This window comes from Patagioenas fasciata, chromosome 1, assembly GCF_037038585.1.
Source record: "Patagioenas fasciata isolate bPatFas1 chromosome 1, bPatFas1.hap1, whole genome shotgun sequence".
Taxonomy (NCBI): Eukaryota; Metazoa; Chordata; class Aves; order Columbiformes; family Columbidae; genus Patagioenas; species Patagioenas fasciata.
Window position 1 is genome coordinate 139041861 of NC_092520.1, and position 25073 is coordinate 139066933.

Here is a 25073-nt window from a genome sequence, read left to right on the forward strand (position 1 = left end):
TCTTGGAGGTGAAGGGGAATAGCTGCCTGCTGTTAGTGAGACCCTCTAACTCCTTTATCTCTAACTCAGCTCTTAGTAACATAGTAGCAGTGCAATTTAAGGGACAATGGAAGGCATATAAGAAACCAAAGGAGGACTTTTAAGGGGCTTGGGATTTGGGGCATTTTTTGTTTTGGTTTGGGGTTTTTGTGTGTTTGTTCATTTTGGTTTTGTTTTCTGCAGAAACTAAGAGAATGGCAACCACTCACAGAGAATGAAAACACTAATGGCAGCAGCAAATAGTATTTTAATGAATGCAAAGTGCCCACGTAACTGGAAAGTCCTTAAGTGTAAAGAGCTAGTAATTACCAACAAATAAGTAATAAGAGGTAAAACCTCTATGGCGAGTGTTCAGGTCTCTCCTCTCATCCATCCTTCATGTATTTAAAACTCAACTGAGCTATCGCTATTTTCTCTGTTAAGAAACTGGGAGTGAGGGAAAGGCAGGATAGGACATAAACCTTCAAGTCAGTGGAAGATTAACCCAATCAGGCAACAGACAACTGTTCTTCATCTCATGCCATGTTGCTAACACTGGGAACTGAAATCTGACAGCATATGTTGTCAAATATAATGCACTTTCGTTCTACTGGAAGAGTTTCCTCTATCAGGTCTCTTTTGTCCCAGAATACACCCTGGAGTCTACCCACCCAGGAGTAGCTGCCGCTGACAACCCACAACCCTTCCCACAGGTTTCTTCCCTTGGTGTCAGCCAAAGCGATGGTGGGGTGAAACAGTCGCCAGAATTTTCCTTGGCTGCCTGGGCAGAGAGGGAAGGTTCAAAGGGGGAAAGCGTCTGGACCAAAGATTGCTGGTCTAGACTCACTCTTTCCTATCTGTAGTTTAGCTAATGTTCAACCATTGAATAAACAAAGCCATGCGACTGGTATGGTCTTTTATTTGATGAGGGAATCATTAGCAAGTGTATGTCTTCCCAAGGCCTCTCTTACCTGCAAAACCACTTGCAGATTGTGAGAAGGATGCATTTGTGTATCATCTTACTCAACAAACTGCGTTCCACACCTCTTGGGTAGTCCAGGGTGCTGAACAGCCCCCAGGTTAGTAGTGCTTTAATTATCAGTTTCTGAAGAACAAAACAATCTACTACTAGCAGATACAAGAGGTTTTGATAAACAGCCTATTTCCCTGTCTTCTCACCTTTGGAGGAGGACATACAGAAAGATGGTAGATTTCTGTTTGGTGCACTGACAGAAAAACACAGTTTGGTTTTGTGAAGGCTCCATTCACTGATGCACTCCCTGTTGCTTTCTGTTTCGAAAGTACCCACCCCCCAGGAGCAGAGGAGAGTGAGAGGTTGGCAGAGGGACTGAGGAGGTGAGAGCTCTTCTGGGCAGGGCTGTCCCACCCTGTCACTGAATTGAACTTGCAGCACAATGGCCCTAGGCTTGAAAAGCTTCAAAATCAGTCACTATGCCACAGGGTCCACGTAAAACCAGTCTCCTGATTATTAAGTGACACACCTCTTTCTTCACCTGCTGAAAGCTGGTGCCCTCCAACAGCCTGGTTTCCTACTCCATAATTTGAATTTTTTTACCAGCTCCTTAAACTGAAATTTCCTTTCTTGTGGTTTTCTTGTCTTTGTACATGGAAGGCAACAACCAAACACACTTCCTCTTAAGTAAGGTACAAAAGTTCTCAGTAACAATTAGGATATTCTGCAACTTGCAATGGTCTTCCAGGAATGTTAAGTTAAACACAGGGACATGTTTATCACTCTCTAATAGCATATAAACTACTTAAAGTGACACAATACTTTACAAAAGTTGGCAACTCTTGCTAATATACTGGGTGTGGGGAGGTGGGCTTTAAGCAGGAGGCTCCTATGGATTTTGTCCCAACTCAGACTTTCTTTTAGTTCCACCCAACAAATGTCAACTATTAAAACCACCAGAGCAACAGCTTAGTTTACAGTTCATTGTCTGCACTCTGAGCAAAGGTTTTGTGTAGTCTATAACTGAAATAAGCTTCATACTCTATGAAATACAGTCACAAGCAGAATTTTCAGGGACATTTTCTAAGATATATTCTAAGGTGAGTAAAACGTATGGCCATTTTATGGATAAACTGTTCATTTATGTAGAAAGTTGCAGGAACATAAAATCAAAATAAGATGCTATGAGCACAAATGATCTCTGAGAAACTTCAGCAAGGGGCAGTCTAGACATATCTGTGCTGTAGGCAAAGATTGCCTTTACTACCTGCTTCCCACCCCGGCTCTCAAACTATCAAATCGCACCTTTCCGTTTGGAAAAAAAAAAAGAGTAGCATGCTAATCTGTTCCTTTGATAAGAACCTAATTCTGCACTGTCTGCCTAGTATGAAAATATTCTAGGAACTTAGTCCAGATCTGCTGAAACTAAACTACATGACTTAAGTGGTAATTCATTAAGGTCTTGGCGTAAGGGGCAACATGGCCTGAATACAGATGACAGAGTTAAATCTTAAACGAAGGCCGCAGAAATGCAAGACTTCATTAAGGCTAAAGGTAAAAAAAAAAAAAAAAAAAAGAGACAAAATTGAATCTTTGCTTTTGGAACCTGAAAGTTAAAAAATACTCCAAACAGCTTAAAAACATATGGAAAAATATTAACACTCTACACCATGCATTTTTTTTTCTTGAAATGACCAAGTAAATTGAGTGTTCTCAGTAAAGAGTAAGAACCATTCATGGTCTCCTACAATTCCTTTTTGTACCATCTGTGCTTGAGCCTTTATAATGCATGAATAGAAGATCGAAGTACTAAACTAATTCTTCACTGAGAAAAAAAGAAGCATGTTAGCCTAAACTAGGCTCTTTTCCTATATAACATGTGCATCCCAATTATCTGCAAAATAGGACTTTCACTCTGTTAATTACATGTGCAAAAACAATTCAGGTTATTGACATGAAGAGTAAATAATAATCACACAGCCAACTTGAGTGCTTTCCAACCTTCTTCCTAAAAAGTTATACTACAGATTTCTAAATTACTTACATGTCTATTGTTAAAGTTATACACTTCCATTATAAAAATATGCCTGTTTTCTTGGTTTGCTGTAGGTTTTTTTTTGTTTGGTTTTGGTTTATTTGGTTGGTTTGGTGTTTTTTTTGGTGCTTTTTGGTGCTTTTTGGTTTGGGTTTGTTGGGGGACGTGGGGGTGTGGTGTTGTTTGGTTGGTTTTGGTTTTGTTTTCCATTTTACTTGCCTGGTGTGCAACTTGGTATGGAAATATTACATTTCTTGTAGAAGTTTGCAAAACACAAGCACTGCTGTTGCCTCTCAGAACAGCCTGCTTTTGTTCCCAGATAACAGTATTGCTCTTTTTTTAGCTCAGATACTAGATAACCAGAGGGTGAGAATATAAATCCTCAGACATCCTGCCAAAGACTCTGCTGTACTTTGATTCTGCCCAGCATCACAGCACAAAAACATGTAGAAGAAAGAGCATCTATAGCTGCTTCAGTGCTTGGGGTGAAACATTTTTTTAAAAGCCAAGAGTGTAACCTCTGGAGCTATTGTCATTTCAACTTCTGACATACCATTGCACACCATTACAAAGCAGAAATAAAATTTGAGGTTTGTGTCCCAAGGTTCAGCCTAGCATTAGCTCTGTGAATTGAAACAGCCACAACTCACTCCACAATAAAGCCGAAGTGGAAGCTGCCAAAGGTAAATCTTTCCTTTGGGATTTCTACGCCAGCTTTCCCCAGCCCGGAATTGCCCTTTCGCTGCATGCAAGCAGGACAATGAGACTATTAAGCAGTTCTGCTTTGTTTTGCGCACTATGCAAACCCTAATTCGCTCCTGGGAGAGGATCTCTGTAGGATAAGGAGTTGCTATCAGCCTCTGTAATCAAGCAGTACAGCCAGAGAAACAAGACGCCTGTTCAAGGAAAAGCTTTGTATCCTGTGTTTTACACAACTCAGCCCAGGCAGCTCCACACTGGTGGGGCCCCCCTGCTGCCCCGGTAATGCTGAAGAAGCTGGAGTCCTTAAATCAATTTTGGTTGAGTTTAAATGAGGAAAGCCTCCTCTATCTGTGAGCACAGAAAATATATAACTCACTAACAGAACCAGTCACACTATCCATATTTTCTTTTTTCCTTCCTGCCCTCACTGTATTAACTCTAACAAAAATTGTTGTGAAATACATTTTAAGTGAAAAATGAATCAAAAAGGCTAGAATGTGAAAAATATTCCCTGCCGTGAAATCAAAGGACATTACTGACAGGCTGTATAACAAATGTTTTGGAAAACACTGAGTCAGCCTTAGTGGCCAATGTAAACAAGGTCCGGGCAATACCTCCAGTGTTGCTCCACCTGGCATTCAAACCTCGTGCTGTTCGCAGCCCAGCTCTGACTTCAGAGCACTGATCCACTGCTTGCCAGGGACTGACAAAAAGTATTCCTTCCCAAAATGCCTGGCTTCAATAATATTGGGTATGAAGTGGTTTCTTTCTTGGTTTCTTGTTTGTTTGCTTGCTTGCTTGCTTGCTTGTTTTTATGCCAAAGCACCAAACATTTAACTTCAAACATTGTCTACTAAGGCATGCTGAACAACAGCCTGGCTGGATTAATGTAATTTAGAGGGTTGAATCCTCTTCACATCTCAGAGGAGAAGCATTCCTGCACAAATGCATTTGAAAGCCCACAGGGAAACAACGGAGATATCACGAAGGGGGACAGCTCTGACAGATAATACAGCCACATGCTCAAGACACAGCAAGAGGTGACCAGAAACCACCACCTGATTACAGAACTTTTCATTCATCGCCTTGTGTGGTTGCATCTCCAGGGCTTGTCTTGTGTCATCCAGCCTACAGTCCCCTTATTTGGAAAAAACGTGATTCCCAACCCCATACTCTTCTTCCTGTATTAAAGATAGGTGTCACGTGGCTGATGATGGGACAGTTCATACTAGCAGGTTTTCTGGTCCTGACTCATAATACCGCTCTCCATGTAGGTCTGATCACAGCTGTACACTGTCCCCTGGGGCAGCTCGGGTGGTTTGTGGAGCCAAGCACGTGCAAGAGCTTTGCCAAGTCTGTCTTCATTATCTCCAGGTTCTGCCAGGTGCACAGTCTGGCCTTACGCAACCCCTCCTCTCAGATCTAGCCCGAATTATAACTACAGAGCCAACCACCTTCAAATGCTGCAAAGAGGGAATTGAGGGAGGGCATGGATACCATCCAGACTTCAAATGTGTCATCAGTCCACAGACCAAAGCAAATCTACCTCACTGGTTGACCACATGGGAATCTTAGATCTACACCTCTGTCAGCACTGTCCGCATCTGAACATACAGCTTTGACACTCATTTTAGCCCACATCTGCCTCCACAATAGGTTCTCACTCATTCCTCCTGCTACTGGTATCAATCTAGTGTCTAAAATAATCTTCCCTAGTGGAAGGCAAGTCTTCTATTCCTAATGATGCTAAATGGTATCATCTGTTGCCGCTGTGATGCAAACTGGGCTGCTACGGTGTTGATCCTCCCAGTTATATTTTTTAAACTTGTCAGGCTTAAACATCTACCTGGAATTCACATAGTAGCACCAAAACCAAAGGCAGTAAATAAAAAAAAAAAATTAAAGGACAAATATAAAGTATTAATAAGCTTTTGGCAATGCCAGCATGCGCCAGTCAGATATACTCAATGAAAGGCTCAAGTTGCTTCAGCTTAAAACCAGTGAGGTTTTGGGTTGGGTTTTTTGGCCAGTGTTATTACAAACATCATAGGATAAACAACAAAGCACTGGAAAATAAACCTTAAAACGCTAATCAGAATATCCAGCTTTAAATTCCACTGATGAGGTTTTGCAGTTTGTTTCTTTGGGGAAGGAAGGCTAAGGAGGATCATGCTGTCTATCCCATTCTGTCTTAATCTTCTCCTTCTTCCTCCTTCCACAGTGTTGAACCACTTGGTCAATTTCAACCATCTTGGCAGAAGACAGAGAGATGAGGTTCCCAGAAGTTTCATGAGACAAGAACTAGTTAAAGGAGAGACCTTGTAATGGTCCAAGTAATGGAAAGGCTGATTAACCCACTTTGTGCTAGACCTCAGAGAATCTACAGATGACAGAGCCATTAGAAGTGAAACTTTTTACTTCTCCCATATGTGGAACAACTTGTTTTTTTCTTGAAGCAGTCCCCATCATGTGGATCCTCATAAATGCTTTTATTAATGTATTTTAACTGGAGCTGTCAACTAGCTACAGATTTCTAAGCTGTGCATCCCTGTGCAGTGAAGCCATCTCGGTATGCAGTAATCCACCCCAATGGCTGGTGCCACAGATCACTTAAAATTATTTTCCTAGGGCGCTAGGACTACAAAAGTGAAACACACATGATATGATGTTACCAAGTAATGGATTTAGTTCTGTCTCTTGCTACTTAGATTTTATTCTGCTTTCCCATGTTGGCTTCTTTATCATCTTTGTGTACTGCACAAACCAGAGCAAGCCCCTGACTGCTGAACAATGATCTCTAGTTCGGTAACTTGGGGAGGGACCACCTATTCTTATGGAAAAGGACAGACATATGTTTGGGATAGTAACTAACTGAATTTGTTATTTGCAACTGAAGCAAGATTCCAGCTGATTTAAAGACAACAGTCTCTGTATCTCATTTACCAGACTCTCCAAGCTATCTGGCTTTTTGATCAGGAACTAAGTGACAGAAATAAACAGTCAGAAATTCAAATACATCCTTACACTATTAGTACTTTCATTTAATCCACATTAAGATAAAGAAGAATTCATTTTGAAAATCCATAATGCAAAACTTCACAGAGAATTTCCTGGAGAGGTATAGATGTCTGAAAAAAAAAACCCTTTCTAATTAAAGTGCTCAAATAACAAAGAGTATCTTTCACATTTGATTTGTACGTCCATCATAGATGCAGAATTGCTGAACATAAAGTTGATGAATGAAAAATGGTGTCTACCAATTACTTGGATTTGCAGATTAGCAGTATCAGAATTTTTCCAGTATCTCTGTCACAGCACACAGATTTGCTGGAGTTCACATACTCCTAAGAAAGAGATTGATTTTGTTGAAATGTGTTACTAAAACTAGAGGACCAAGCAGGCTTATCTTTGTTTGCTGGCTGCCTCTCTGGTTCTTCTGGTACCCAGCACCTTGTGTATGCCTCAATAATTAGAAGACTCTCTCCTTACACTGACCATTTTGTGGTTCCTTATTTGTCAGACTGGATCCTTCTGTTTTAAATGTGTTCTGTGGAAAACTTTGCACTAGATGGTTTGTTTTGGAGGCATACATTTTCCTAAGTGCTTTTTGAAGGTGTATACTCTGTGCTTTGCAGCTGCTGGAGTACAAGTGAGTACCACTCATCCCAGTTTCTCCAAAGTCCCATCTCCCAGCCCAAGTACTATAAAGTCCTTATCCCCTTCCATGGGGGATCCTAGAAGAGAGTACTCAGCCAAGCTCCCACACTCATTCCCTGGGGCATGTTGCACCAGGGAAAGCAGATGGCAGGACAGAGGTCAGTACTACTCAGCCCTGGTAACTATTTTTTTCCAGTTTACTTCTGGAAGCCAATTCATCTTAGAGCTGAATGAGGGATAGCAAATCTCCTCATCCACTGTACACAGATGGATCATATATCAGTGTGAAAACATGAAGCGAGGATGTTGGTCAGTATTCACCTTCTCGGATGCTTACATCCTAAAAAGGGGTTAAGTGGCGTGAATGTTAAAAATCTCCAAGCGTTGTCTCCTCCATACAACAAACCACAGTGCACTGCAAGCACTAGATCTCCATATGAGGTTATCTCTCACAGACCAGTGTTACAGCCTATATACCACTATGTGACCATCTGCCCCCATCCATACATGCATGTACACAGCGTGCATGGAAAAAACCTAGATGTTCTGGCACAGGGAGCCACAGAAATGCTGAGATTGCTGCTGTCACTGGTGTCATGCTGCAAAGGACTCCGTCCTGGCTCCCTTAGGCAGCTCCAGGAGCCAGATGTGCACCCCAGCACTTCCCTAGAACAGCCCTGTCTCACATGCTGAGAAAGAAGATGCTTGAGAGGGCTCAGTGAAATGCAAATTTAGCTGGTTCAGAAAGAAAACAAAAGTCAGAGGGTTTGCACAGGAAACAGTCTGGGGGTGGGGAAAGGAGACTGGATGCCTTTCATTGAAATGCAAAGTGGAAATTTTCCTTCTCGGGAAGAGGAAAAAAACTCCACAGGGGGATGTTTTTTTTCAGAGAGCAGGAGAGTAACTGGTAGCAAAACCTACGCTAGGTTGGTCCTGAGAAACAGTGTACTGAGTTAGATTGTCCCTTGTGCGTTCTTGCAAATGGAGCCCTGCTGCACTATATTTTTTGGTTTTGTCATCACTGAAACTGCTGTTTTTGACTACATGAGGGTAGAAAAAAAACTATTGAGATTTAATGAGAGTAGAATGATGCAAACAGGAATTCATCCAGATTGATACCAGCATATCCCAAGTACATCTAGTAATTACCATCTGCCCAAGTTCTCCATTAGCTTTAGTCAAGCATCTCTTCAGATGCCTGTGCTGTGCCGCTTCCTGATGGCTGAACCTCTCGCATACAAAGCTGATAAATGCAGAGGCCCCTACTGCAGAAAGAGTGGGTGGCTGCTTCACAAACAACCATTTCACCAGCCTTAGAAGCTTTTTTAGCTTCATCAGGCTGTGTTTGAGTGGATTCATCTTATCTAGTAGATGAGAAAAAAAGTGGGCATTGGTTTGACAGGCAGAAACAAAAGATGATTTAGCTTAGTCTGAAAAAGAGAGATGCTCTGGTTCAAGCAGCAGAGAATGTTAGCTGGCAGAGGGAGCAGCTAAGAGGAAAGAGACTTGGAGGGGGCACTGAATTCAGCAGGAACCGAGCCCAGTGAGCTCTTGTCTGTATCAGCATTTGCGCCAGCAATGGAGGCACAACTCCTATTGCTGGCTCTTTCAGCCTCACTTCTTTGTAGAGTACTTGTACTTCTCTTTCAGACTCACTTGATTTCCAGCCACCACTGCTGGTACACTAATGGGTGACACATCTTCACAAATCAGCCTTGTCTCCTGATTCTTGTCCTCAAGCTTTTGTTTTACCATTGTGCTGACGACCCTTCTGTGCAGCACTGACATTACACAATTGCCTGTCCTGTCTCATCAGAGCCCTGCCTTGGCTAAATCACACAGAATCACACAGAATGGTTGGGATTGGAAGGGATCTCTGGAGATCATCTAATCCAACCTACCTGCTAAAGCAGGTTCACCCAGCGCATCGCATGGAAAGGTGTCCAGGTAGGTTTTCAATGTCTCCAGAGAAGGAGACTCCACAACCTCTCTGGGCAGCCTGTTCCAGTGCTCTGGCACCCTCAGAGTAAAGAAATTTCTCCTTGTATTCAGGTGGAACCTTCTATGCTTCAGTCTGTGCCTGTTTCCTCTTATCCTATTGTTGGACATCACTGAAAGAAATCTGGCCCCATCCTCTTGACAGCAACCCTTGAGATATTTATAAGCATAAACAAGGTCCCTTCTCAGCCTTCTCCAGGCTGAACAGACCCAGCTCTCTCTCTTTCTTCACAAGAAAGATGCTCCAGACACATAATCACCTTCGTGGCCCTCCGCTGGTCTCCCTCCCTTGTCCTTCTTAAACTGGGGAGCCCAGAACTGGACACAGTACTCCAGATGCGGCCTCACCAGGGTTGAGGAGGAGGAGAACCTCCCTCAACCTGCTGGTCACACTCTTCCTAATGCACCCTAGGATACCACCCTAGCCTACCCACCTCATTAAGCAGCAGATTTACATTTTCCCTAATCTCCCTTTTGCTGCTGATGTATTTGAAGAAGCCCTCCTTGTTGTCCTCGATATCCCTGGCCAGATTTAACGCCAAGTGGAGCCTGGTCTTCCTCACCGCATCCCCACATACTCTAACAGTGTCCTTATATTCCTCCCAGGTGGTCTCTCCCTTTTTCCACATTACATCCTTCTTCTATATGAGTTTTGACAGGAGCTCCTTACTCATCCATGCTTGCCTTCTACTCTCTCGACTTGATTTCTTGCTCATAGGGAAGCATCAACGTTGAGCTTGGAGGAAGTGATGCTTGGATATTAGCCAGTTCTCTTGGACCCCCATACCTTCTAGAGTCCTATCCCATGGAATCCTTCCAAGTAGGACCTTGAAGAGCCCAAAGTTAGCCCTGCTGAAGTCCATGACTGCAATCCTACTTTTTGCCCTGCTTCCTCCATGCAGGATCCTGAACTCTATCATCTAATGGTCACTGCAGCCAAGGCTGCCCTCAACCTTCACGTCTCCAACCAGTCCTTCTTGGTTCATTAGGACAAGGCCCAGCAGCACACCTCTCCTCATTGGCACCTCCACCACCTATGTCACAAAGTTATCGTCAATGATCTGGAGGAACCTCCTAGACTGTGTGTGCTTAGCTGTGTTGTCTTCCCAGCAGATGTCAGGGTGATTGAAGTCCTCCGTGAGAATCAGTGCATGTGATTGTGAGGCTACATCCAGCTGTCTGTAGAAGGCCTCATCAACTGCCTAATCAGCTGGCCTGCAGTAAACAACTGCGTCAGTGTCACCCTGGTTAGGCTGTCCCTTAATTTTTACCCAGAAGAACTCAACTTGTTCTTCATGCCCCCGCTAGGCAGGAGTTTGATGAATTCAATTTGCTCTCTCACATAAAGTGCAACTCCTCCACCTTGCCTTGCTGGCCTGTCTTTCCTAAAAAGTACACAGCCTTCCATGACAACACTCCAGTCATGTGAGCTGTTCCACCATATCTCTGTGATTGCAATGAGATCATGGCCATATGATAAGGAACAAAGAAAACAACCTACGTGGACAATGTTTTTTTGACTATTTAACAAACTAGTATTTTTTTCCATGGACTCATTTGTATTTCCCAGCCACCCAGTTTCTGCTTCCACTGCATGCTTTTGCCTGTGTGTGTGTATGTTGGCCCACACCTACTCTGTCCCATTTCTGTGATAGCACCATTGCTGTCCTGAGGTGACAAAAGTGACAAAATCTGCTGATTCTTTCATTCCAGATTGTTAAGGTGATGGTACATGTTAAACAATGCTACAGGCTGCAGAAGGAATAAATTCAGTTTTCCAAAATGTCTCTATTGTATGGATTCCTTAACATCTAAGAAAAAAAGTAAGCTCATTATCTTTCAACTTAGCAAGAAGGCATGAAAAAAGTCTCTCCTCTCCTGGTCTTTTTTCGCTGAGTGTATAGAAAGTTATATATAAAGTTAGTGATTTGGGGAACCCATCTCCTCTCTCATGTATTACTGAAGTTGAGCAGGAGTTATTCAGGAGTTCTCAGGAGATAACAGAGCAGAGCCTGAAAAAACGATGAGGTTTGTGCTGCGTTACCTTTTATAAGGCAGTGTGGAAAATAAACCAAGCATCCTAAGAGAGTAGGAAGAAAGTACTGGAGCTCTGTGTCGCCCCAGCTCTAATCCAGAGGGTTGGTAGACAAAGGCTGGTCCCCTACTCTGCTGGAGGAGAGAGGGCTTTGGGCAAACAGCTTCAGCACTGTCTTTTTGTTTACTCCAATAAGTATAGTAGTCACAGCCATCCTCTTGAGTGCTGGAGATAAAGATTAACTCCAGTATAACTGGCATCAACAAGCATAAAGAGTGCTGATGTTTCTAGGTAGGAGCCCTTGTTGACAAAGCAGAGAGGAATAGCCAAGCAAACTCACTACAGGCTTTGGGGAAACAAAAGCACTTCAGATTTTGTGTGCTCAGTCAGTTAAGGCTTTTGGTAAAATTTTAACCTAACCTTTTTCCAACTGTTTGCTTTCGGAGAAAAATCACTGTGTTTCTATGCAAAGAAGGAAACAGAGATTTCAATAAGAAAATTTAAAATATACATAATTTTTTTACCCCACTTTCTATAGGAGAAAAAACAAATCCGACTCCACCAGGTCTAACTGGGAGTTGGTTTATGTGTACGAGGAAAGTAAAAACTGATCAAATTCCATGCTTTGTATTTTTGCCTCTACTACTATCTTTCATTTATATTTTAGGCCCTCATTCTGCCCTGAAAAAGATGCAGTTATAAAAGGCTGAGTCTGTGTAAGGTCCCTGTATGGCTGTGTACATGGAACAACAAAGTAAAAATAAATGTTAATTGGAAGCGCTTAATAATAGGGTTACATATTTCTGGATTACTGATTCTTTGTAGACTCTAAGTTTTACTAACACAATACGTAGATAGTGGCCTCTTCTAAACACTGTTGATAATTTCTATTCCTCTTGAGATGCTGCTTTGAAACCCTTTCATAGGATTTGGTTAATCCATATACTCTGAAGAGGAAAAGCACTGCTTTGTGCAGTTACTTTTTCTTTTGAATTTTGTTGCTTGGAGATTACTTCTGCCTGACTGGCAGAATAACTACAGGAATGGCCCGTGGCAAAATTTAAACACCTGACAGTCTGCTCGAAGGAGGAGGTATTTTAACAGTGAAAACAGGAAAATACCTGTCTAAACAATACTGTAACTGCTTTAAAGAAGAAAATACAAGTGTGACTAGATAGGAAGTTTTCTTATCTGTTGAAGTAATTTATTTGTTTTCATTTTAAGGAAAAACTATAAGAAATACTGCCAACATTAATATTTCCTCTCCACAATCTCAGCTTCCATGGAGAGTCAAAGGACTCATGTTTCAGCCAGCTTACAGTGACCATATCAGCCCTGACTACTTTGCAAGCAATCCTGTTGAGGTAAATGGAACTAAATGCAGAGCTAGATGCTACACCAGTTGAAAAAGCTTAAAAGCTCTTGAGACAACAAGGTTGCAGAAATGGGATCTTTGTCTTTACAAGGGGTCCTGTGAGCTGAGGAAGATGGATTTACCTTCCAGAAGTGCTTGTTGCTTGCTGTTAGCGAGAACTTGGAAATGCCTGAAAAATACCTCCTTTCATTATAGTATCACAGTGAGGCTTTCGGCTTTGCCTAACAGTTACTTCCAAATGTGCATCACTGGAGATGCCTTGCTAAGGAAAGTTAAAACAAATGTGGTTTATACAACTCTTTTTACCTGTAATGTAAAATTACTTCAAAGCAGATATAGACATGAGCTGAACATTTTTCTACTGAGGAATAAGCTTGGATTGAATGTTCCAGATGCTTTCCATGCTAGGACTCCAGAACTGAAATGCTCTGAATGTGTCTGGTTTAGATCTGGGGTTTTGTACTGCAGCTCATTCTGAAACAGCTGTGGCCAGATCTGCCCAAGGTTTGACCACTGTCTCCTCCTGCTGCTGGTGTTGCTCTGGTGACTCCTTGTCAGGGAGCTGTTAGGACTTTACCATTGTGAATTCCAATAAATGACAGACCTAGCAGCAAACTCCATTCCTAAACCACTTGTTGCTGGAAATTAGGAGGACGTACGGAAACAACTTCTGACAGTATTTGACATGCTTCTTGTATTCCTTTTTCACTACAATAGGATACCGGATTAAATGACCCATTGCTCTGACATGTACAGCAGTCCTCAAAAACCTGTTCATTGTAGAAGCCTACTTGTTTTCTGCGAGCCTCAAAGTGCTTTACAAGGAGCGCAGATGCGGAAGTGTGTCTCAGAGAAGCAAAGGGATTTGCCAGCAATCTCCGAGCAGACTGTCTCCCAGCACTCAGGAAAAATGCACAGATCTCCTTAGCTCATTTGTGGTGTTTTTTTTCTCTTTCTTTTCTGTGACTATTCCTAATTTGGCTCTCACGAAGCCCCTAGTTTATTGTTTTGTTTGTGGTGTTTGTAAGGTGCTGTTTCAGTTGTTCTTGTAAATTTGACACTCCTATAATCTCTAGCATGCTCTCTCAGCTTTATTTATGCTCTGATTCTGTGATTACTACCCTTCCCTTTTTTATTTGTCTGTCTTGCTAGGACATGAAATGCCATGGAAATAAATAATAACAGACGCTGTCACTCACAGTGCAAATAATGCATTAAGTTCTTTAGAGGTCCTGGAGTTTTGCTTCATGATAACAGTCTCTCTATCGTTCCTCATTTGGCAGCAAATCCAATTACATATAAATTATAAACCACTGGACCTTGACATAACTTTTACAGCCCCTTTGATTTTGTCTCTTAATACTGCTGTCTCCCAGATCATAGAATTATAGAATCACAGAATCGTAGAATAGTTTGGGTTTGAAGTGACCTTCAAAGCTTATCCAATCCAATCCCCCTGCAATGAGCAGGACATCTTCAACTAGATCACGTTGCCCCTCCAGCCTGGCCTTGAATGTCTCCAGGGATGGGGCATCTACACATTGCCTCATGGGCAACATGTTCCAGTGTTTCACCACCCTCACTGTAAAAGAAAAACTTCTTCACATCTAGCCTGAATACCCCTTCCTTCCATTTAAAGCCATTACCCCTTGTCCTATCACAACAGACCCTGCTAAAAAGTCTGTCCCCATCTTTCTTACAGGCCCCTTTTAAGTACTGAAAGGTCACAATAAGGTCTCCCCAGAGCCTTTTCTTCTCCAGGCTGAACAACCCCAACTCTCTCAGCATGTCCTTATAGAAGAGATGTTCCATCCCTCTGATCATCTTTGTGGCCTCTTCTGGACCCTCTCCAACAGGTGCGTGTCATGCCAGGGAGCATCCAGCAAAGCACCACCAAGATGATCTAGGGCCTGAAGGAGAGGCTGAGATAACTGGGGTTGTTAAGTCCAGAGAATACTAGACTGAGGAGGGATTTTAGCCACCTGCATAGATAAATTCCTGGTGAGGAAATTAAAAAGACTGAGCTGGATGCTTCTCAGTGGCACCCAGTAACAGGAAAGGAGGCATAAGGCACAAGTTGAAATACATGAAATGCTGTTTAAATCCAATAGATAACTTCTTCATTTGTGAGACTGGTCAGGCACTGGAACGGGTTGCCCAGTAAAGCCTCTATCCTTGAAGGTCCTCAAAAGTCACTGGGACAAAGCCTTGAGCAACCTGCTCCAGTGGATCCTGTTTTTAGGAGGAGATTGGACTAGCTGATCTCCAGAGAAGCCTTCCAACCACAAGTCTTCTGTGAGCTGGTGAAGTCCTAGATCCCAGAACAGCCCAGCCAACTATACTTGCATACAGATGGCTAACCATATCTGGAGCTGCCTGTTTGCTGTTGGTTTACATGTTTGTTGTAAAATGCTGTATTCCCTCTGTAAGAGATCTCAAGCTTGATCGTCGAAAGAGTAACTGGAAAATAGAAAAGAACATGAAAAGAAATTATCATCTGAGATGTGATCACTACAAATGCTTTGGAGCTGGGTGTATGAAGCATACAAATATTATCCTGACACGGAATTCAGGACGGGCGGATTTCACTGAGAACTGGGCTGAAATGTAACTCCAGACTAGGCAACAGTGCTGAAGCAAAGGGGTAGCCAAGACAGGCAGGGTAGAGATAGATGTAACACACTGCGAGACACTGTGACATAATATTGCTTGTGTTATGATTGTGCCTGGAAATCTGAATCAGATTATGTGAGCCTAGAGCAGAAAATGCCACAAGTACTCAAAGGCATCCCCTCCCTGCCGCCAACCTTTAAACCTCCATAAAAGCAGCAACACTTTCTGTTCCAGTTGGAGTTTCCGCCAACTTTTAGGCTGAACCACCAAGTAGAGCATCAGGAGAATAATCATTAGGCTGGCATTCCCTGAGCTGGCTAACTAAGAAATTTATCCTTCCAGAGCACAAATCAGAAAGTTGTCATCAAAGACAGACGCAAAGAAAGCTGTGAGAAATGCAGTTGTGATTAATGATGAAGAAATATGTAATGTTTACAGATATAACCAAATGAGGCACAGGCTCTGAACCTGAAAAAAAATAAAAGGTGGTTAAGTTCTATGTAAAAACTTGTGAAACTTGTTTATGAAGTTATATTGACAGAGGGAACTAACATTTTAAGGGTTAACCAACCACATAATGAGTGCCTACTAACAAACTAACACTTTAAGCCACATAATGAATGCCTGGTTTAGAGCTCTATGTAACCAATAGTGTTAAGAAAAAAACAGAACCTCATCGAATGCCAAGATAAGAAGTGTTACAGTATCAGCTGTAAACCTTGAGGAGACAAGATAACCAAGATCTACAGCAAAAGGGGGCACCGGTCTGGTTTCAGTCGACTTGGCAGCTTGGGTTCCAGCCAAATTCATCATAATGAACCAAAAAGGTAAAAAGTTCACTGTGACAAAGCTGAAGGAGCCTTCATCCAAAGACCCTCAAAGACCCCTCCTCAAAACCACCAAGTGACACTGTGCAAGCACAACAGGGGAGGGTCAAGGAGGAGACTATTAAAATGGTTCTCTGAGACTCATTTTAATAAGAAGCTGGGAAAGGTTATGAATATGTATAGGTGCTCTTGGGGTTATTATGAATATGTAATACCTTACTGTATTTAAGCACACTTCTTATTGTTAAAAGGTGTGCATGTTGGGTGGAGCGAATCCCCCATGCACCCAGCGCTGTTTTGCTTACGCTTTAATGAACACATGTTTAAGGAATACAATGAAGGAATTGGATTAAATGCTGTTTATTCATGGAAAAAGCGTGAGTTATTTATTTCAAAGCCATCAGCACAGCTCTGGTCTTCATTTTCCACCTGAAGGAACCGTAGATCAGTACAATCTGGGCCATCTCCACTGTATTTTTGAATCTTCAGGCCAGCTGGAAAGGGATCAGAGTAATCAGGAGACGACGCACTCAGTGCGGGAGTGGCAGCAATAAAGGGCTTACATGAAACTCAGTAGGAAAGCACCCTTTATTTCCTGGCCCAGATACCTGAAATAGGTGAGGGTTATACTAGTGTCAGTGAGGGGAGCACAACGTAAACATGAGAGATATGGGTGTGACTAGTTACATAATTAGACAACCTCAGTGAGTCCTGACACATGTATTTCACAACTGCTTAGTTAAGAGATGGTGCTATTACCTTGCTGCTTGAGACAGAAATACCCATAATTTTTTGCAATACCAAATGGTACCTTATAAGACATTTTATCCATGAAGAAGCACACCAGCACCTCTGAGGCCCTGAACAGCCAGGAGCTCTTTTGATTTTCTCTTTTTCTATTTCTGTGACGATAGCACTAGCGTCATTTTGCATCCTGAAGTGTCATTGGTTCCCTAAGGACTGGCACACCCTAGTCTTACAGAGCACTTTTTGCTGGTGTCCACTGTGTCTCATTCCTACAGTAAGCCCATCTGATTTCATTTGTTTACATCCACTAACAAGATCATGACAGAATTCCTTATAGCTGTAAGACAGGCTTCCAGCACACAAGCAGCAGAGGGAACCTGAGCTGGAGATGACGTTCCTAGACCTATTTGTTTTCCTTTGTTATTCTGGGCACTGAACACTGCTTAATGGGCGCTGCCTGGCTGCTATAAATACACAGGCAGTCACTTGACCTTGGCAGTCACTTTGCCTAAAATAATTCTCCTTTGAAACTGGCAGGAGCACAATAGGAGCACATGCCCTCTGCCAGCTGCAGTCTGGCACTCAGCTGGCACGAACGACCTTTGCTTTGCTCTGAAGGTGCAGCTTCATGACGGGCTTATGCCGAGCTAAGACGGGCTAGTACCAAAACGGTGACCTCAACTCCCCCTGTTCCCCTGCTACACGTCCCTACTGCTTTTCTTCTGTCACTGATCAGACTGGAAAATTAATCTTTCTCTTTTCCCTCTACTGATTCAGCTCACTTTTAGAGTGAAGGTAAAATGCACCTCTAGGATTCAATGCATTTTGCCCCATAACAGACATCTAAATTAGAACAGGTGAATCAAAATACCTCTCTTTTTCCTTTCACTGTAAGGTGACTAGACAGCTATAAACCTATGACCTGTTTATCTAAAGGTAAATGAGAAAAATCCCATCATTAAAGTTTGTATTCATCTCTCCCATGTTTCACCATCGAGAAGTTTTTTAAGCCAGCTGACCAGAACCCTTTACAATCCTAGTGAGAGGTACACACCCCTACAGCCATTTCATCCTCTTAGCCTGCATTTTAGGATTAGTCAAATTGCCCTCAGGATCAAGTGTCAGATGCTTATATTCTGCCATTAATGTCTGTAAGGATCTGTGTTTTCTCCAATCAAATTCCCTAGGCCAACAGTTCACTACTGAGCAATTCCAGGATGGCCTCTGTCACATCAGATGTCAGATTTCAGAATCACAGCCTCACCCTCATGCCAGACGGATCCTTCAGTGATCTGCTTTCCTTTGCCAGTCAGCCATCCATGGAAGCAAATATTGCCCAATCCCAGTGCCCACAGGATTTTTTTGTAGCACAAACAAGTAGAAGAGAGATGGTATCTTTCTGCATATTTTTTCTGCATTCCTTTAATAGCTAACATCTCACAAATGGTACATTCAAATGCAACTGGGAAGTTGCCCAGAAGTCACAACTGTATTTTTTGTCATTTACTACACCAAAAATAAAGCAGAGCCCTGGTCTATTCTTAGAAGTGTTACTGAAACAGTAACATCAATTTGAAGCTTGTCAGAGTACTACACTGTACCAGCAGCACACACTACATGGAATAATGTAAATATGCTATGTTATAACTATTCTCTAACTACACATGTCTACACATGCACTAGATATCAAAGGCAGTTTGGTTGATATAGCATGCTTTATATGCAGAGGTGACATAAACTGTCCCACAAACATAATCTTGCTCTACAGGATGACCCTCGCCAAGAGAACTGGCTGACATACTTTCACAGTCTAACTGCATTGTCAAATCATTTATAGTGTTGATGAAGTCAACTAAAAGAAAAGCATTAGTGCAAAGAGTAACAGCAATAGCCAATGGATGAAGATAATCATAATCATCTATGCTCATGCCGCTCACCTAGTTGCTATTTAGAACTCATGATGGCAAACAGTTACCTTGTACTAAGAGGGACAGATGTTGAATTCCTTTATTACATGCAGCAATGATCAGGGACATAGGACTGCAAATGTCCTTATATTATACTTCCCGTCATATGGCAAGACAATTTAATTATGTTTTCTACAATCATGAAACAACCAAAGTGAAAGTGAAACATAATCACTTTTGTTTATGTACTTGATTTGAAAGGTAAGCACCATGCTCTCAAGTGCATAAACCAGATGCAATGCTAATGATTATCATTTGTGAAATAATACAGAAAGATAGAATACAATTTGAAATGCATTAAGCAGCATCAGAGATTCAACAATATCAAATGGGAATAGGTTTGCAGAAGTGACTACAAGGTGCATCAGCCGTACTGGGGAAAAGCAAACAATAAGTTTGGGACATCACACAGTTTTAATGGTTTTCAACCAACTCACTGATGTAGAAATAAACAAATATGACTAAAGACAGTAATTATTAGAGTGCCAAACTGTGACTAAAGGGATGATTTGCAAAAAAAATCAGAGGTTGATACCTAACACATAGTGTTCATTAATTTTTTTGTCTTCAGCTCTATGAATTTTCAAAACAGTCAGGGTAAGGATGTCCATCTTTCAGGCACAGAACCAGCCCAAACAGGCAGAACAGTCACAGTAAAGTTATATAAGGATAAGACAATTCATGGTCACAGAATATACAGTTTTTACTGGCTTTCAGAATGGCCTTCATGCAAAATGCTTCCCTATTTTTTTAAACTTTCAAAATAAACCACTTCTAGTTGCACCTTTGTGAGTCAAAAGCCCTTGCCATCTAACATGCACCCTTTTAAATATATTGATTTCAATTACTATTCAGACTCCTGTTCAGCAAAACTAAAATCCAGGCAGGGTAAATTTGTACCTACTGTACTTAGTGTGCTAAAAAGCAAATCACCAAATCACAGGGAGCTTGTGCCTTTCTGAACCTAGCAAAACTCCTGCTGCCCACACACATCTCAGCATTAGCTAGTAAGTTTACAACAGAGATTTCAAGAGTACAAGCTAAATGTGCGTAGTAAATCTCTGGCACATGCCAAGCAAAAAATGAGCTGCTTATCTAGCCACTGTTACCTGAAATAGGTTCTGGGGCTGATTATGCTACTCAAGACAATTTACAACAGTTAATGCACATGAGTTATGATTAAGAAGAGCTAGAATTACAACACAGGATAGGGGAAGAGGTATTCACACAGACTAAATTTAGCTGAGTGAAGCTAATCCCCATCCCCAGCTTCTTCTGTAGTGTGGGGAAGTGTAAGCTGCTCTAGAAGCCAGTTCAGAGGACCACTTTAATTTAGGTTGAAATTGCAGCAGAGGCAGAGAGCTGATCTAGTGTTTCTCAGCCACAACCAAAGGAAGGGACTCTCATTGCATCTGCTCACCATGGCCTTTCTTGAGCTGTATTTGGTATTTGCTGGGCACATCACTGGACCTAGTCAGTTGGCTAATGAACAGAAAACTTCTTCAAGGAAAGAAAAGTGATGGTCTTCAGCTGATTTAATGAGCTGAACTGCCTCAGGAATGGATTAGAGAAGCATCAAAGCTGGTGGGTACAACAGATGAGTGATGATGGAAGGCAGTGCTTTGAGACTTGCCCGTCCCTACAGTGCTGAGCTGATCCTTTGACTCAGCTCTGCTGGGTAACTTCACCCTTGGCTGCTCTGTAAATGGAGAGCTTTAATGGAAGTGGCTTAAAGGAATCCCTGTACCCACACTGTAATTTCTTACTCTCAGAATAGTCAAAGGGCACTCTGGACACACAGGCCATTGTGTGTAATTTTAAAGGCAATAAGATTTACTTTCAGATTTTGAAAACTACTTAGTTCGAAATACAAAAAAGTGTTTCAATGAGATAGACCTGGCTTAGATACTTGCACACCTTCATGACCCAGTCCCCTTGGACTGACAGAGTGCTGAACTACTGTGTCTCCTCTGAGGAGCAGCCCCTGTGTTGTTGCCACTTGTGACCTCTCGGGATACACCCTGGTCAGGTGAAATAGGCTGTGACTGAGAAGACTCCAGGACTCTCCCTGACATTCTGATACACACTGATGCATTTTATCTGCCAATAGCCCTCTTCCCCCTTCCCATGAAGCCAACACCATTAAGGGCAGGATGCTCCCTCATATCGCCTGTTTGCTTTCTGCTAATATCCATGAACAAATCTCTACCACCACAAGCTCCCAGTGGGTTCAGGGCAGTGTCCTCCCCAGCCTTCACACAGGACTCTGCTGTAGCTATGAAGCCAAACATGCCTTAGTACTGGGAAACCTGTTAAATAATGCTCACTGGAAACTCACTTGTGTTACCAGTATTTTCCACAAAGCTTGCTCTGTGAACTGCGGTATGGGTCCAGAGTGCAGTATGGCAAAGGTGAGTTAAGATATCAGCGGACGCTTCCCAAAAAGAAGGGTGGTCGATCAACCTCGACCCTTAACATCGGCAATCTGCTTCAGAGGCAGTGGCTGGAAGCCTGTGACTGTACTGGAGAGTATGAGCAGAAGAGTGTGTCTTCAGAATTATGATGCATATTTGTGCTTTGTTTTTTCTTTTATTTTTTCTTATTACCTACATTATAAAGCACTTAACTGTTATGAATGTGTTATCTGTATATTTGTTAAACAAAAAATTAAACAAACTAGGCCCAATGCCAAAAATAAGGAATCATACCTTCCAATGAAACTAGGGTAAAAGAAGCTCCCAGTAATGTCACTCCAAGATCATTTTTCTTTATTGTGTGATGTATTTTCCCTTTGAACGGCAATTCCAGATAAATAAGCACAGAATTAAAGTATAGGTGGGCCAGCATTTAACTCAGCATCTGCAAGCACTGTGTATGCATCAGCACTGTGTGATTTCTAGCAGATTAATTCAGTTCTCTGTATTTTGCAAAACTGGACAACTAATTATCCTGCCTTCATCACAGCCATGTGAAATAATGAGCATTTTCTTCTTGCAGTTGACCTGGTCTCCCAGGTCTGACACAGTGACAGAAGATCATCACATTTTACATCATGTTCTCTTGCCACCAGGCCTCTGTCCCATGTTCTTGTGGCCTAGCGAGCTCCTTCCTTTCCCAGGTTATATTTTTCATGATCTTTTTCATGATCTTTACTACCTCAGCACTATGGCCATCATCAGACCATCGAAGTTTTGCTGTGGGAAGGAGCCTGTCCCTGACTCCCCCTGCCTAGACTCGGGGGTCACTATGGTCATGCACTCGCTCCTTGGTCAACTGACAGGGCCATTGAATGAGATGCTTCAGCTGAGATAAGCTTCTGGACCACTACCATAAATGGCCACAGCTCAGAGTCACCCAGGCTATAAAAGGAGCCCACTGCTGTTAGCGAGTCCCCTTATTAGTGCTCACATTGAAACAGAGTGTGAAAATGTACATTTTGAGTCATCACTCTAGAGTTTTGGGATCTGATCCCCTTGAGTTTGAGTCAGCTGTGTAGTAATTGAACTCCTAACCAGTATCTGAACCTCTGTTTTATAATGTTGTCAGAGTGCTGAATAACTTTGGATAAACCCCTGTTGTAGTTGTTTTTTCCTAAACACTTCTGGTTAGAATAAAGTCTGGAGCTTTTTGCTGACCTAAACTGACTTTTGGGCTGCCTCCATGACATAACAAACCAAAAGTCAAATGTGATTAAAATGTACACACAAAAAATGTTGTAATTGTATGAAGGTTATCAGGCAAATTTATTTAGGCTGTGGCCCTTAACACTAGGGTTTGTTTTTCTGGAAAACTGCACTTCATCAAAAATGCCAGTGCTGCCAAACTGGAGGTGAACTTTGAAACTGTGACCTGTCACCAGGAGGCTTTCCATGTGACCTTGGAGAAATCTTTTCACCTCTCTGGGCCTCAATCCCCACTGGCTGGAACAATAACTAAGTAACTAAGAGCAGGAAGAAGTTATAATCTTGTTTCTTCTGCTGTCCTGCATCTGCCATGTCTACTCAGATCACCGGTGCTGCAGGGAGGGAATTAAATACCCTGTGCTTTTAACACTGAGAGCAAAATGAAGCCTGATCTAAAGGACGGCCCAGCAGAGCTGTTGTAAGATGTGGTACATGGTCCTGACTGCCTTTAAAGCTTTAAGATCTTGCAAAAAGCAAAGTGGCATTTCCCTCTCCATTTAATTACAAATGCTACTATGCGAACTGATTGTTGAATGCTTGCAAGGAGAGAGAAGGATCCTGTTCAAAGAAGACATAATGCACTGGCAAACATTCCTCACAAGCGGTGCTGGTGGGATAAGCACAGCCCCTTGGTTCTCATTCAGGAATGAAAATACCTTGCTCTGATCCTTTGCTAACCTCTCTTGTACCTTTTATCTCCTTTCCTCCTTATTTTCTTAAAGTTCAGCTGTGCCTGTTCCCATTTTGATTATGGAGATAGACTTTCTTACCTTTCATTGGGTGATTACTCTTTATCTTCGGCTCTCATTTCAGCCGTAGTGACCAAAATCTTGAATTTATTTTCTCATAGTGAGCTGCTACCTGAAGCATCATGTGGGTGGCTTAACTCCTTTGTTTCCAGAAGAACCTTTGCAATGTCAAACAGTGTAAAGAAGCAAAGCAGGTCATGGTTAGATAGCCATTCAAAGCCAGCTCAAATCTGTAGTGCTGTCCAGAAAAAAAAAAAAAAAAAGGCAGGTGTCAGCCTTTCCTCACCACTCATGCTCACCACCTCTCTCTCTTGTGCTGGCATCAGCATTTGTTTGTCTGCTTGGTGAGCCAGAGGGAATTAATCCAGTTATTACTAACCTGGGAAAATACCTGGCAAAAAGATCAATAAAACCTTAAACTGGCCACAACAAAAAAAAAAAAAAGGAAAAAGAAAAAAAAAAAGAGGTAACCAAAGTCTTAGGCAGGGTCAGGCTCTCTGCCTAGTCACATTTAACCCAGTGACTTATTTGTGAGGACTCTGGAATCTACCATTCTGTTTTCCCTCTTGAGAGGAAATCACATGTGACAAGGAACCTAAGGCTTTTTTTCCCCAGTGAAACTAAATGTGTACCATTCAGTATTTTGCCTGTACTTTCTCCTTTTACAGCTAGAAAGAAGTAATGTTACAGCATTAGGAAAAACTATTATTTGTTATTTCGTATTTCACATGTGTTGTTCCTGCAGGAATTTCAACAAATCTCTGCTGAGCAACACTGGCAAATCATATACCCAAATTTTCAGTTAATCTGTTACATAGGTTAGTGGAAAGACATGTCGTATTATCTGCTTTTTACTGTTACTTACAGTGATGCATATACTTATTACTTTAACAAGGCACAAAACTCCATTCATGCTCCAGGGGCTCAGTCTGCAGGTCCTACATGCCGGAATTTTAAAGCGATGCTCTACTGGGGTATGATGAAATAGAGTGTGATATGGATAGGGCCGAAGCAGAGGGGGAGGAGGAGGAGCGGCTGTGGCACTGGGTCGGGTTACATTCCTTGTTCCTGCCAAGGCATTTGTGTCTGACTCCAGGCAAGCCGTTGTCCCGGAGAGATTCCGTTCAACCACAAACAATTCAACCAAAGTAAGCTGCAGGGCACAAATCAGCATAAAAATCAGATGCCACCGACTTGGGCGACTTTACCCCAGAAGATGATGTAAAATGCTTTATTTTTGCACAGCTTCTTGCTTGCAGTGATTCCTCTGTACGTTCCTTCTGGCCAAGTCTATGACCCTGTGACACGGAGACAACGTTTCCTCACTTTGTTAGCTAATCGAGAGGTAAACTCAGAGGCGCTTCTGAGATCATCAGTCCCTGTGCCGGCCACCACAAGAGCAGTGACAGGCTCAAGGTGCGGATGCCTCCAGTGCCCACCTACGGCCACTGAGCCGGGCCCTGGTCGGGGCTGCACGGCCGCTGCCGGCCCCGCCGGCTGATCGCGGACCGGCTCCCGACGGCTTCTCTTCGCCCGCCTGCCCGCAGTGAGCACGGCCACGCCAAGGGTCAGCGATGCCTGCGGGAACAGCCACGGGGACCGGGAGTGACGAGGAGGGTTGAGCGGGGGAAGGGGAGTGTCGGGGCAGCTGTACTCGTGAGTCTCCGTCCTTGGCGGGGATTGAGTGCAGTGAC

At 42.5% G+C, this 25073-nt stretch overlaps 1 long non-coding RNA gene across 1 annotated transcript; it reads right to left on the reverse strand.

Moving 5' to 3' along the window:
- Positions 1 to 12596: 12596 nt before the first annotated feature.
- On the reverse strand, positions 12597 to 25009 carry LOC139829271 (uncharacterized). The gene is made up of 3 exons (XR_011741691.1): positions 24245 to 25009; positions 23401 to 23617; positions 12597 to 15253 (listed from the first exon to the last, which is right to left on the reverse strand). It is a non-coding gene; the product is annotated as an uncharacterized lncRNA (long non-coding RNA).
- Between the last annotated feature and the right edge of the window lie 64 nt (positions 25010 to 25073).